The following is a 13,986-nucleotide window of genomic DNA, read 5'->3' as shown; positions in this document are numbered from 1 at the left end:
CAGGTCTCATCGCCCACGGGTCAGGACAGACAGCGGGAATGGACTCTGAAGACCGCATTCCCCATCACCCCATTCCGCGCGCCCTGCCTGACGGGCGAGGAATGTCAATGATGCTGCTCTGTCTGCTTGCAGATCAGAATCACCTGCCCTCTCACAATAGGCCCTTTGTACTCAGAGCTGGACATGGGTCACGCACTCGCATGCACTCACACGCACACACACGTATACCTACACTCATGTACATGCTCATTCACACCCAGACACATTCAATCTTGCACACCGTGCACCACCGATGCGTGCACACATACATTACAACGCACAACTTTATAGAAACTATATTATACACACAGAACACATACTGAACACAGAAAAGTCAGAAAGTATCACATTACAGGAAAATAGAGGATTTTATAATCTCCCTACAGTAGACATGAACAAGCCAAAGGATGCATAAAAGTATTTCAATTTCTGTTTTTATTAATTCTTTTTCACTCCAATGGGTACAGCTACACCTTTCAACATTGCCTCTGCTTTCATCATGTTCCTCCCGAATTTCAATCAAAAGAAAAAAAAAAAAACCTTTGAAAACATTTTGTGTGGCAACAGTTCCTAGAAAAAGCCAACAAACCAGTAGACTTTAATCTGATATATCACCCTTTCCAATTACAAGTCAGAAGGACACCTTTGAGAGGTCTTATCTGTACGCTACATTTTGTTACATGTGAATTCTGTTTACATAACCCAGTCTGCACCCGTATGCTAATGGACATATATTCAGTACTTTATGTAATGCTATGAATTGGAATGCCAAAACTGGTAATAACCTGTCTCTCTGTCTATTTGATTGTTGGTAAGCTGCTGGAAATTTGATTTGAGCAGAGCTTTCATGCTGCTAACACGATTTCATTCATCCTTCCTACACTTAGCTCTGCCACTGAAATCCCCCACGTCCCCCGCCACCCTCCCCGTGCACACACACACATTGAGACATCCTACTCCATTTGCCTAAAGATCTGGAAACTGAAATGCATGAGGCACCACTACTGGAGACTACCAGCCAGCTCCAGACGACTAATTATGAGCATACCTACGTCCTCCAAAGCTTCATTTGCTTTACTTTTTTCTTTTTATCAAATTATTAATTTGCTTAGCACTTACGCTAATTGACTTACAATAGTAGTGAGCAAGCAGGTATTTTAGCTAGCTAATATACAGCATTAGTTAATATTATTCATATTCCCGCTGTTTTCAGTCTCCACACAAATAACAGGCTATCGGGCCAGGGGGTGATTGGGCACATGTCAAAGTTTACTATGCAGGATTATTTAGCCTGTGTTTACCATCAAAGAAGTCCCCTCCTCCATCTTAAACCCCTCCAATTCAACCCTGAGTATGCGACCAAATCACTTACATGCAAATTCAGAAGTCAATACCGGTAAATATTTCTCCCATCAATTGCTGGGAGCAACATTACATTGTCCGGTCGAGATCACAAACCACACAAATAATTTGACAATTTTTTTTTAAAAACAGCCTTCTGTCAACCCTAGCCAGATCCAACGAAAAACAAGCCAACACTGCATCATTTTGCATCGTGAGCCTTATCGCCTAAATGTTCTACAGGTATATGAATGAAAAACCTAAATATTCATTTTGGTTACCTTGCAGACCGATGTTAACCACCACACCACACCCCTCTTTACCCTCTCAATTTTCCCAGCTTCCCGAACGGCATAAATAATGCAGGCCGGATTGATGTCTATATTATTGCGGCTGATGCTGTTGACACCTCTGGGGGGGGGGGAATTTGCACACCCTTTTTTCCTTGGGTCTAATGCTGCAGATTTACCAGAACGAGTGAGCGAGTGTGTGTGTGTGTGTGTGTGTGTTAGGGAGAGATAAGACCCCAATAAGGATGTCTCTGAACCTGAGAATGAGGCTGCGAGCATGTGTCGCGCAAACGGAGGCGATCGATGCAGTTTGGAGCTGCAATTTTCCACGGCACCCTCTCACAAAGGCTGCCTCCGCGTCGGAGCGAAGGACTCGGATCAGATTGTCGTTTATCCTTCTCCTCCACCGCCGCCGCCTCTCTCTCTTTTCTCGGCCCTCCGCTGCCCACGTTTGCCACATTTCCTGGTTGGCTGGACCAAAAAAGCAAGCGTGTTTCAGGTGGCTGACCGTTTCAAAGCTGTGATTCTGAGACATGCTGTGAAAAATAAATAAATCATGGGCCTCCTGAGCTATCCATACAATACCTGCACAAATGTGTGTGTGTTATAACAGTATTGATTCTGGTCCCTGAGAACAGCAGTAAAGCTTTATTTGTTATCAATGTGGCAGTACACAGCAGACCTAGAGCTCTTCTGGAAACTTTCAGGAAGGGATGTTATCAGTAGCCGTAAGAGTATAATAATTATTATAACTGGGATTGAGCAGACTTTGAAGAGCACCAACTGAACTGTGTAGTGATGGTGACTGGAAGAGCACATTGGTTGCAAACTACAGCGCAGGATCGAACGGAGGAGTTGCTCTCACACAATGAGACGAGTATGGCTCCACCAAATAAAACCCTCCTTCCCTGGCAATGCTTTTGCCAGTCATTTGCAGTTATATGGAACCATTAGCCACATGCTGCAGCACACACAACTGTGCATAATGAGAGTTGCTTTTTTGCATCATTTTCATGTTTATGAAAGAAATTACACACTATTATGATGTTACTATGCAAAATCACTCACAGAACCTATTCATGGAAATGTCAGTGTATAGTTTTCATTTTCAACTCCCTTCCAGTGTATGGGAACTTCCCACATGCAAGCAAGAAACAACAATTATCTGATTACTTTCTTTGGGTGGGCATCGCCACATTTAAGTGCACTTTACTGTAAGTACACTTTCATGATCATTTATTCTGAAAGTGATCATTTCCAGTGAGATTTGCCTGTATAGCAAAGCATAGAATTCTAATGTAGTTGCATTGTAAACATAAAAAATTGTCTACCTACATAATCATGCAGGTGAATCAGTGGCCTTCGAGAAGATATAACATGTCAAACAGACCATAATCCCTTCAGTTGTGAGAGTTCTAAGTTCATGTTTTTCCAAAGCAACAATTCTGAAGATAACCTTCTGTGTGGAAGAAATTCTATATATTATAGATTCAAAGATCTCAAAGGTTGCACCAAAAGAAAGCTTTCTTCGTGGTCTATTTAATATCAGATGGCATTCAAAGGATTACAGATGCTTTACAATAACAGCCTTTTTTGTAAAAATTCAGATGCTATGGTATTTAAAAATGGACACTGTTGGTTTAACAGTATGTGGGACTTGTCACCACATGTATCAATGTAGTGGAAAAAAATTCAACCTGAAGGGTGGGGGGGGCACTGATTAAGGACTGAACACACACCCATTGAACATCAAGAGCTGGGGGCAGGAGGGTCACAACGGCATCCTATTGTCCCAACCCCAAGGACAGAGCAACAGAAGTTGCTCATTAAACATCTGTGTGCTGAAGGATACTGTCATGAAGCCAATAAGATGACCCATGACATTTAAAAAATAGTAGTCATATATGCTGCAAAGTTGTCTTCGTGACATGGGCGAAAGAGTCAACTAAAATGCTTTTGTAAATTTGTGGTAGTGCTGTCACTCATGAGTAAATAGCTAATGCAACAGCTAAACGGTAGTCATGAACATTGTGAATGCATTTCATGTAAGAATGGGTCACATAACACATGGAATGCATAATGTTTGCACCATGTGTTTCTGTGTGGTTGAGTGCTTGTATTTTACAAATAAAACAGATTAAAGTACACACCTAGTTGCCTAGAATATTGACACTTTTCTGTGTTCAGATTTCCATTTAATTCCTTTCAGACAGGCTACTGATTAGTCTTTTTTTTTTTTTATGCGTACGAGTGCTATAGCTGTATTCGCAATGAACAACTTTTATTCTCTGCAGATGGTTTAACAGCATGCATGGGTTTAGTTACAGCAACTTCCACAGAGAAGGTTTTTTGAAAACCCTGCATTGGTACCATTTTCCCGAAACCCAGCTGATCTGGAAGGAGTCCGAATACCAGTTCCAAAATAAAATAAAGGAGGAATAAATCTTTATTCAGGGGAGGAGAAGCTTCGGGTTTTTGTATTACCAAACAAATGTCTCTTTGATATGTTAATAAAACAAATGCCGCTTCAATATGCAATAATGAACAGATGCCTTTTTGGTTTAGAAGGATAATAAAATTTTTGCTTTTTCTCTTTATAATTCACAAATTCCTTTCTCTATTCAACAAAAATAACAAAAGGAATTGTGCAAATAGGAGGATGGTTTTGGAGCAAAGAAAAAAATAAACAAAACAAAGCTTGCAGGGCAAGATAGTCATTTAGGCAAGCTGCATGGTCTCACTATGGGTAGCCATGGCTAGCACTAATACCCACTTTTACACAGGTCATCCAGAAAATTCATGTTTTTTTACACCTCAAAAATAGCTAGGCTCCTGAATATTTGTACGACTCTTCCATTGCTCAGAATAAAGCAAAAGAATGGCAGCTGAAGGCCTTAAAAGACTAGCTCCTACCACCAAGATGAGCACAGCAGAATCTGAAAGGAAGGTGAACTTTCCCGCCTCTTTTAATCCCAACAGAAAGGGTGTGTCACACTCTGATTGGACAAGAGAAGAATGCACAACAACTGTTCTCAATGACTAATTAACAGACAGTCTCCAAGACAATGGTCAACAGCTGATCCACATAGCTCTACAATCAACTGCTGATTCAAAGGAATCTCAATCTCGAAATACAAAAATCGAGAAGAAACAGACTCAGTAAAAAGAAATACACACTGAAAGAAACTAACTAGTAAGCACCATATTATATAGTCGAATTGAACAGCTGGACTTCTCTGCATTTAGGTGTGTGTTTGTGTGAGTGGACACTGTTCAAACTGACATGCAACAGTCAAAAGACAGCACATTACCTTGAACCACTGGCATTTTTCTAAACTATGCAGCGTTAAGTAGGTTGGCAGAAAAATACTAGCCATGTGAGGTTGTAGTTCTGATTCCCAGATAGAAGACTGTTGTTGTACCCTTGAGATGAGTGCTTGAATTTCTTCAGTAAGTATCTGGTTGTATAAACGGATTGCATGTAAAGAATGCAAGCTGTGCAGGTTGTTCTGGATAGGAGCACCTGCTAAATGACTGGGATGTAAATTCTGAAGTCAAAACTGCTATAAAATTAGCGTTGCCCTCATATAGATATCATACAAAACCAGGTCTTCAAATTAATGACGCACCAATTATTCAACATAATGTGGTCATTTAAAAAAAAAATTTTTTTTTTATTGTTGTGCCACAAGTGTGGACCATCAACCCAAAGCCCCCACTCGCCTCCCTCGGCTTCAGCGAGGATGTACGATCCTGCCTGCATCGTGTTAGCCTGTTGCGTTTAAGTGTGAGGGTGGGGGAAGTGTTAACGACCACACGTAACTACAGTGAATTCAGAAGAGGGTTTCTTTAAGTTACCACCGAAGTGGAAGCCACTAGCTCTCAGTAAGAGACTTTTCATTACCCCTTCCTCAACTCCTAAAAGAGAATATCCCTACACAAAGCAAATGTCTCGGCAGGAGAACAAAACTAAGGCGTAAGGAGCGAGTGAACTTTAGGAAGACTGCGGTGCAGTCTGAAGAAAAGCAAAAGAAAAGGGTGCCTCGTAAATGAAGGTGTTTAAGGAAAACAAAGAATTAAACCTAGGTGACTAGTAGGACAGGTGTCTTACTACTAGTCAAAACAAAAGCTAAATTCAAAAATCCTATACCTTTTTTTTTTTTACCACAGTTTCTCTAAGAGAGCTTTTCTCTGTACCGGCTTTCGTGTACGTAAGTAGACACTAAAGCAAAGAACTGATCTCACGTGAGCGTATATAAGCTCTCTCAATCAGGTGCAAACAATCGGTCGTAATCAAAAGCAATCACGGTGCGCCCTCAGGCGGTCCTGAAGATTACCACACTTAGTTACCTGAAACAGCACTCAGTTTCCTCAACAGGGATACTGAGTAGCCGATTAGCACGAAACTGCATCGATTAGCACGAAATGGCATCGATTAGCACGAAACGGCGTCGATAAGCACACTCAGGGGGTGATGTTGACGAGTAAAGTTCAGTGATTGTTCTACAACATGGCGCAAGGAGCCCTGGTGCTCAGACAGGGTTCAAACCCTACGGGTTGAAATACCCCAGTCTCCAGAAAGCCAGTGGCTTTATCTCTGCATGTCACCACGCTCAAACAAATAAAGGTTAGCAGTGCACGGCGCAGCCTACACAAACAGAGGCATTTGTGCATGACGGACAGACTTTAAACAGTTAATAAAAGGCCAATCTTCAATTTTAAATAAAGGTTATGATTAATATTTTGTGCTTTATCTTTGGTCCTTCCTTTGGTATATACAGCATATACCATGCAATAGAAAGCGATAGAGAGACGTTATTTGGGATGGATACAATTCTCAGGGCTTAAAAGCTGTAGTTTACGGTTAAGGTGCAAAGCATTCTGGGAAAGCCAAAAATACCCCAGCCACTCTAAAGGAGCCTTAAAGTGGCTGCGGGGAGCGTTTTCCGCCGAAGAAGTGGCGCCGCTAACATCTCGTTAATCCCTCGATGGAGATGCCCGGGTCATTTCCTGTGTGAGTGTTCAGAGCGAGCTCATTTTTGCCTCTTATTTTATTATTATTTGTCTGCTCTTTGAAAAATAGAAGGCATTTAGCTAGCACATGAGGGCCCGCCTAAGTGCAGTACCTCAGCGGCACGGCTAGCGAACATTATTCCCGATGACCACCAGCGGCCCACAGCTCATCTAGGTTCTTTTATGCCCTGTGGAAAGCAGTGCTCATTTGCCATCTACAGACCATTGTCTTCTCAAAACATGAAGCAATCACTCATATCAAGATAAATATGTTTTTTCCATTATGTTGAAAAAATTGATTATTCCAATCCAGTAACCAAACTAGATGCTGTGTGATAGCACCAGATGAATGCTGAATGCTGATCCGAACAATGACTGATGAAGAAATTAAATAAAACATTGAGGCTGCACTAATAACCTGCAGTATTTTTTTATTTTTTTATTTTACAAATGAATAAATACATTTTCATGTGAGGATATTCAGCAACTGAGAACAGGCCTGATGTCAAATGTCACAGAATAAAAGTAACATGTAGAAAAAAACTGCTTGCAAAGTGGTCTCGGTGACTGTTAACCGAAACTTAATAAACCTGAGACCACTGACCATAAACGCTGTGAGTACATTAAAAAGGCTGATGCCAGAGGGCTGTTGTCCCTCTTCTACTATCACTACACTGCCAGGGGTTTTACATATGCTCCGAATCACTGGCTCTGATGCAGTCAGACTCCCCAAAGTGTTAGACTGTTGTTGTCACTCCCCCTGGTGTTTACCCACTGTAATGGAACACATACTCAGAAGCAGAATCTTTAGAACAACAGGGGAGCCAAATACCCAGTAATTTTTTCTTCTCTGCAAAGCCCTTTCTTTCTGTTGGATGATTAGAGAGGTGAAACATTTCCCCACTTTTAGCCTGTGGCGTATTTAAGCCTTCTGAAAAGAGAGAAGACATCTGTGAATAGAATATTCCCGCGGGAATCACCAACAAGAGTGTGTGTTGAATCTACAACCTCTCAAAAGGTGCTATTTTTGCCGTACCCATCAATAAAACATTACAACACAGTAGGCTATGCCCTCCACTGCAGCTAATGAAGGTGGTGAGAAATGGACTGTGCATGTTTTCATTTTGTGGTTCATTTATATCAAGCAACAAAATAGTAGTGGCATACGAGAAACTTGCTTGTTCTCGATTTTCATATTTTTTACTTATGCAAAAATAATTGAATTCAGTAGAAACCTTTAAATTGCAGTCTGAAATTTATCGTTTTAAATCGTATACAATGTGATTTAATTTTATTGATTTAAACAAGACCCCAAAGTCAGCTGGCAGGAAAGCACTCCAGCACGTGTTGCCTGTTTATTTGTTTTGGCAACCTCGTATATACCCTTGGGAAAATTTGAAGCAGCATTATGTGCTATACTGCATACGCTAGCCTGATTTATTTAGTATAATCTGTTACCTTCGCCAAGGAGGTTATGTAATGATGTCCATTCGTCCGTTTGTCCATCCATTCGTGACAGACATATCTGGATATAGCCAAGTAATAGCCAGATTACCACAAAATTAGTGGTGCACTTTCATGTTCCCAAGAGGAAAGAGCCCATTGATTTTGGTGACCCCTTGGCCTTTTTTCTAGAGCCACCATCAGGCCAAACTTTCAATTTGCGATTAACATACCTCGAAAAGGTAGTGGGCGGTTTGCCAAGACATTTGTTATGGGGAGATTGTTGTGGCTCAGCAGAGCACTGTTCTGAGTGCATTCTTTCTAGTACATGTTATTACTTGCAATGTAAAAAATCATGAGACTATTTACATAATTTTAGTAGTTGCTATTATTATTAGTAGTAGTATTAGTATTATCATTATTATAACTATTATAAGCTGTAGTAGTAGTAGCATCAGCAGCAGTATTGTTCAAATTTGTACAATGCATACTTTTCTGGGAAATCAATGCAGAAAATAGTCATTCAGCCTGAAATGCTTAAAAAGTGCATGTCTAGATTTTTTTAAATTGAAGGTTTCAATTTTTCACTCGTCCTTTTCTCCCGGTTTCCTTCTCGGTAGCTCAGGTCTTTAAATTGCCTCCCTGGCTTGTCGTTTTGCAATTTTCATTGTCTCCCGCGTCAGAGCCCTGCTGATCTAAAGCCATGAAAAGTGGTTACTGCTCTCGAAAAGTCTCCCGAGCACACACAAGGGAATTCAGGACATAAATAACCAAACATAGGACCAGACTGAGGCTTTTAACAGTCTTACACACACAGACACACACAGACACACACACACACACACACATGCACTAATGTACACACACACCGTGAGACTATGCTAATTGTCAAATTCTCGGATTTAATGTTTGTAATGGCTGTGGGTTGTTTTTTCAAGTCTTTCATTAGCGAAGATAAACTTTCTTGATAAACTATCTTTAAAAAGGCATTTCTGCATTTGCATATGTGTGTGTGTGTGGACACGTATTACTATCTTTGTGAGAACCAAATGTCCCCACAAGGATAGAAAGATGAGGAAAATTACGCTCAAGAGGCTGTTTTAGGGTTAGGGTTACAATTAGGTTAAGGTTAAGGTTAGGTATGTAGTGGGTGGGGTAAGGGTTAGGGTTAGGGTTTGAGGTTATGGAATGAATGTAGTCAATGGGAAGTCCTCACAAGTATAGCAATACGTGTGTGTGTGTGTGTGTGTGTGTGTGTGTGTGTGCATGGCCCAATGCAACTGGATTTCAGATGCTGAGTTTAATGAAGAGGACCAAATCGCTTCACCTTTCCAGATCTCTTCGCAGTTCTTTTGGTCCCTCCACAGTTCAACGGTGTTTATAAAAAAAAAATATGGTAGTTCATCCGACTACCTCCAGTTAGTGGTGAGCTTCCTGACAGTTCCAGGTTGATGGATTCCTTGCTTGAGGGACGATGCCTTGAGGGTCATTGGTTTATTACATTTGGTGTGAAGCCAGAGTGTCTTCCCTCTTAGCATTTCACCTTGTTTAGCATATTTGTGTGCGTGTATGCGTGCACATGTCTGTACACGTGTCTTTGTGCGTGTATGTGTATGTATTTTACGTGTGTGTGTATATGATATGTACTTTGTGTGTGTGTGTGTGTGTGTGTGTGTGCACATGTGAATGCGAGAGAAAAGAGACGAGCAGGCTCCCTGCTGTCTCGTTATCTCAAAGGCCAGTGCCAACTCTGTCTGCTCCCTAAACCTCACTCCCCACAGATCCAGCTTCTCAGAGCGGAGCTGCTGTCACTGTTTTTGTTCCCGCTATGTCTGTGCCCACCAGGGACCCGCCTGTATCTGTCTCCAGATTCCACCGCAGCTATGCACAGGCCACTGGACTGCACGGAGGGGGACCTGAATGGAGCCATTTTTGTGGGTGTAATCATAGAATACCCCCCTTTGGAAGACCTCACTACTCCAACGCAGTTCAGCATTACACAGCTCCATTCCTGTGAATACATCCTAAAATTTACAGGATTGATTGACAGGTACATCCTAACCTTGAGCGTGGGACTTGAATTGCTCCAATAAAAACATCTAGATCTAAACATTGCTGGATTGATGTATAGTATGAACATATATAGAGATGCAAGATACGTAACCGTTCTTCAGTTAACTGACTAAACAATTATTTAAAAAACCAGAGTGTATGTGCTCAGAGGACAAATAAGATCTGCTTCAGTTTGAATTCGCTGCAGCGAGACTAATTTATTTAATTTATTATGAACGCAAGCTCCAACTTGCACGATGACAATGGGGAGTACGTGATGGGTTAGCTAATGCTCTTCTCTGATTATTTCATTCAACAAACAGTAAACTCCCAGATGTTTTGACGTGTCCTCCCAGTCTCGTTTTTGTTCTTTTGTTTTTTTTCCCAGGGACGAGGGCGAATCCCAGCGCGTGTCTGCTCTTGCGTACGTCTGTGATTCCTCTACTTGTCTCGGAACTCAGTGCATTCCCAGACCACCAGTTTAATTGTGTTCTTGATTTGACACCGAAGTAATACAATAAAACTACTGTTCCAATTATGACAAACACCCTCAAACTGAGACACCGCTGCCTTCGGAGGCAGATGACTTTGCATTAATTAGAAAACAATCGAAAAAAGAAAGTGTCAGTAATTGGACTTTGGCTCCTACTTTTTTGTAAGTTTGAGAGTGAAAATGAGATTGGCTTTCTAATGAATCACTCTTAATCAGATTCTTTCTCCCACACTGTTTTAAAAGAAATTAAGAGTGTGCAGTTTACAGAACAAAAATCTGCCCTTGAGAACCAAGTTAAACATATGTTTTTCTGTATATTATTACCCCATACTAGCACATTAACCCTTCACAAGTGTTTTTTATTCCCTAATTTAATATGTTTTCATTGTTTATTGGGGATTTTCTTTAACAATGGAGCTAATTATTTTAAGTTCAGCATAAACACAGACATTAAGAATATGCAAAATGTGAAGGTCCAAAGTGGTCTTCCTTATTCCAGGGGTGCTGGTGAATTTGAGTTTTTGCCTTCTTCCAGACATTACCTTTCCTTGTTCAAGGGTGGAATCCCTAGAATGCCTTGACAGAATATGGCAACCACACCAACTGGGGGGAAGAGCTTGGTAAAGTCCTTAGTCCCGTCCAGGTTGTCTGACAGGGCCGATTTTCATGAGTAAGAAGGATGGGGTTCTGTCTATTTCCAGAATATTCTCTGCCTTGGTGCTTAATGGAATGTCCTTTGACAAGCCAGGGACTCCTTCAATGCAAAGACTGTGCAGCTCACTCAGTGGATCACAAGAATGGAAGCAAGATGAGGCTGGATACATTTTTGAGTGTTTTGGAGATGCATGATTTATACCACCAGTCTAATCTATATACATGTCATACACACCACAAGCCATCCAATCTCTTGTTCATATGACAGTCTGGAGGAATCCTTATCACACATATCAAGCGCAACCACCATTTCTTCAGCAAGCAAGGAAAAACAAACATGTCAGATCTAACAGCTTTACACAAATTTATTTCCACAATGAAACCATACAGTAAACCAAATAGTAAACATCCCAAAAACCCGATGCTAAAGATTAAATGCACACATACTGCTGCTGTCCAAAGGCTTCAGGAAGTGAATACATTTAAATCAGTCCATCAGAGAGGCCCTCTCTGCCCCTCCCACTCTTGCCAGCATTGCACATTTACATGGTGAAATTTTTTTTTAAATGACAACTTGTCTTCAGTCCTGCTTTTCTCTGTTATATCTTTTTTTAATTGGTGAGCATTGCATGCTCCTTTGTTATTTCATTTATTCATTTTTCTTTTTTGGGCTGTTCATTTATTTCAAGGGAAGCTCCAATGGGTAAAAAAAGAAGAAAATATTAGGTTTCCATTGTTTTTGGCTTTCAGGGGTTTAATAGTTATTGAATTGTTTTTAACATAGACATTCAGTTGAATGGAAACAGATGAATGCAAATCACCAACATTTAAAATCATGCCCCTGGATGCAGAGAACAGTCCATGAGATTTAAAATTGACAACTTTGGTGGAAGAGAGCTTGAATATCTTTATAAACATAGGCCTCTGCACTTATCAAGAGCCAAAAATTTTTAAAACATTCTTGAAATGGTAACCAAATCAGAAATATTCTTGACTTATCATTTCCTTGACACTACAAAGAAACACAGCCTTCTTAATAATACCCAGCCTTCTTTTATGAAAAGTTCTCAGTTCATTTATCCTGCCATCCTAGCGACTTTGGACAAGTTTCCATAGACTGTCACACATAATACTGCACCTCCAATTTTACTGCGCTTGGCAACATCAGCGCTAAGTTTAGGATACATTACTGAGTCTGAGTCTACCTCCAGTTCTTAGAAACTAAAATACAGCACAAAGATTCTACGCACCCTGCCTTCCCTCTCTGACAGAATGAGCATCGCTGACATGCAGAATAATGGCTTCCCGACTGATAGCACTCCCGAGAGCTGGATTGGTCCATGTTTCACTATTTTCTCATCTAGAGTATCTAGGAAGGCAATATCCTCACACGTTCTCCGACTGAGACCTAAGTTATAATCAATTTTAGAGTGGCTTGCCAAGACATTAAATCATCTGATTTGTGTTTGCACCGTTACAAACCTTTTACAATACTTTATCCATCTATTTGGACTTTTCGACTTTTTAAAGTTTTGCACGTGGATGCATACAAATGTTTACTGCACTCGACTGACTGAAAAAGCCACGTCATATGAGATGACCTGGGAGGGAAGGAGACAGCCAGACTCAAAGAAAAGGAAAGAGACAGAAAGTTCCATTCATTTCTAAAAAAAAAAAGAAGAAAATTAAGAAGCACCGAGCCCCTTCTTGCTTCTTTTTGATTATTATTACGAGTCAGGCCAAGGCTCAAAGCCAGTAGGGACTGCATGGTGAGGTGGACAATGAATGATGATTGCTAATCAAAGCCTCCGCGTCCAATCCCCCGAGCAGTGGGCCCATTGTCCAGTCCGCCGCCGGTTCGGAACCGCACCCCGAACCCCGGGAGGCCTCTCTTCATGTGATTGCGGTCGTGGAGCTTTCCACACTCAATGCGCGCGGCCATCAGGACGCGATTGTCCGCTGCAGAAGGCGTCCTTTCAGCCCGCAAAGCCATTTGTATCAATCAGGCCGGTTGCCGCATGCTCAATTAAGTCGCAAACGTACTTTTGGCATTTGCAAATGGAATAGTTGCATAAGTCATTTAAAAGTATGTTTTCTTTCGCTAGCGCAGAGCTCTGCATTTAGTCTCCTTTTATTTCCCGGACGTCCTGATTCTCACTGTTCCATCTCAGGTCGGCTGGATCTCGCTCAGAAACAATGCCGTTCCACAAAGGCTTAAAGGGGAATTTCACTTTATAACACTTCTGGGGTCATTTTCACACCTTTTGTGTGCACCCCAGACAGTTTTTATGTTGCTTGCTTCAATATTTAGATATTTAGATATATCCGTGTAAGCAACCCCCCACCCCCCCCCATCCAATAGAAGCCCATTCAACATCAAACTCTACGTTAGACTCATTGTAAACACACGTCCCTGCTTCTCATGACTGATATTGTCCTGCTAATGAATGTGTCGCCCTTCATTTTTCGATTAGTCATTTAATTTTAAATTTTAAACGTTAGAAACAAAGACCTATTTTTTTTAGCACAAGTCCACATAGTAGTACGGTTTCCGGTTTTTTCTTCTTCTACGATTTCGTTTCGCGGCAAAATCAAGAATAAGGGAAGCAAAACATTCTGTTAACTTAGCGTTGAAATCGAACAAACTAACGCCCGCTAGCT

General features: G+C 41.1%; 1 long non-coding RNA gene across 1 annotated transcript; it reads right to left on the bottom strand.

The window, feature by feature from the left end:
* Positions 1 to 456: 456 nt before the first annotated feature.
* LOC135245165 (uncharacterized) lies at positions 457 to 4,693 on the bottom strand. Its single transcript, XR_010327171.1, has 2 exons — positions 4,444 to 4,693; positions 457 to 2,141 (listed from the first exon to the last, which is right to left on the bottom strand). It is a non-coding gene; the product is annotated as an uncharacterized LOC135245165 (long non-coding RNA).
* Positions 4,694 to 13,986: the final 9,293 nt, after the last annotated feature.

The sequence above is a fragment of the Anguilla rostrata genome, chromosome 18, assembly GCF_018555375.3.
Source record: "Anguilla rostrata isolate EN2019 chromosome 18, ASM1855537v3, whole genome shotgun sequence".
Classification (NCBI taxonomy): domain Eukaryota; kingdom Metazoa; phylum Chordata; class Actinopteri; order Anguilliformes; family Anguillidae; genus Anguilla; species Anguilla rostrata.
The sequence above is the reverse complement of the archived record's forward strand: the minus strand, read 5'-3'. Positions and strand labels throughout refer to the sequence as shown.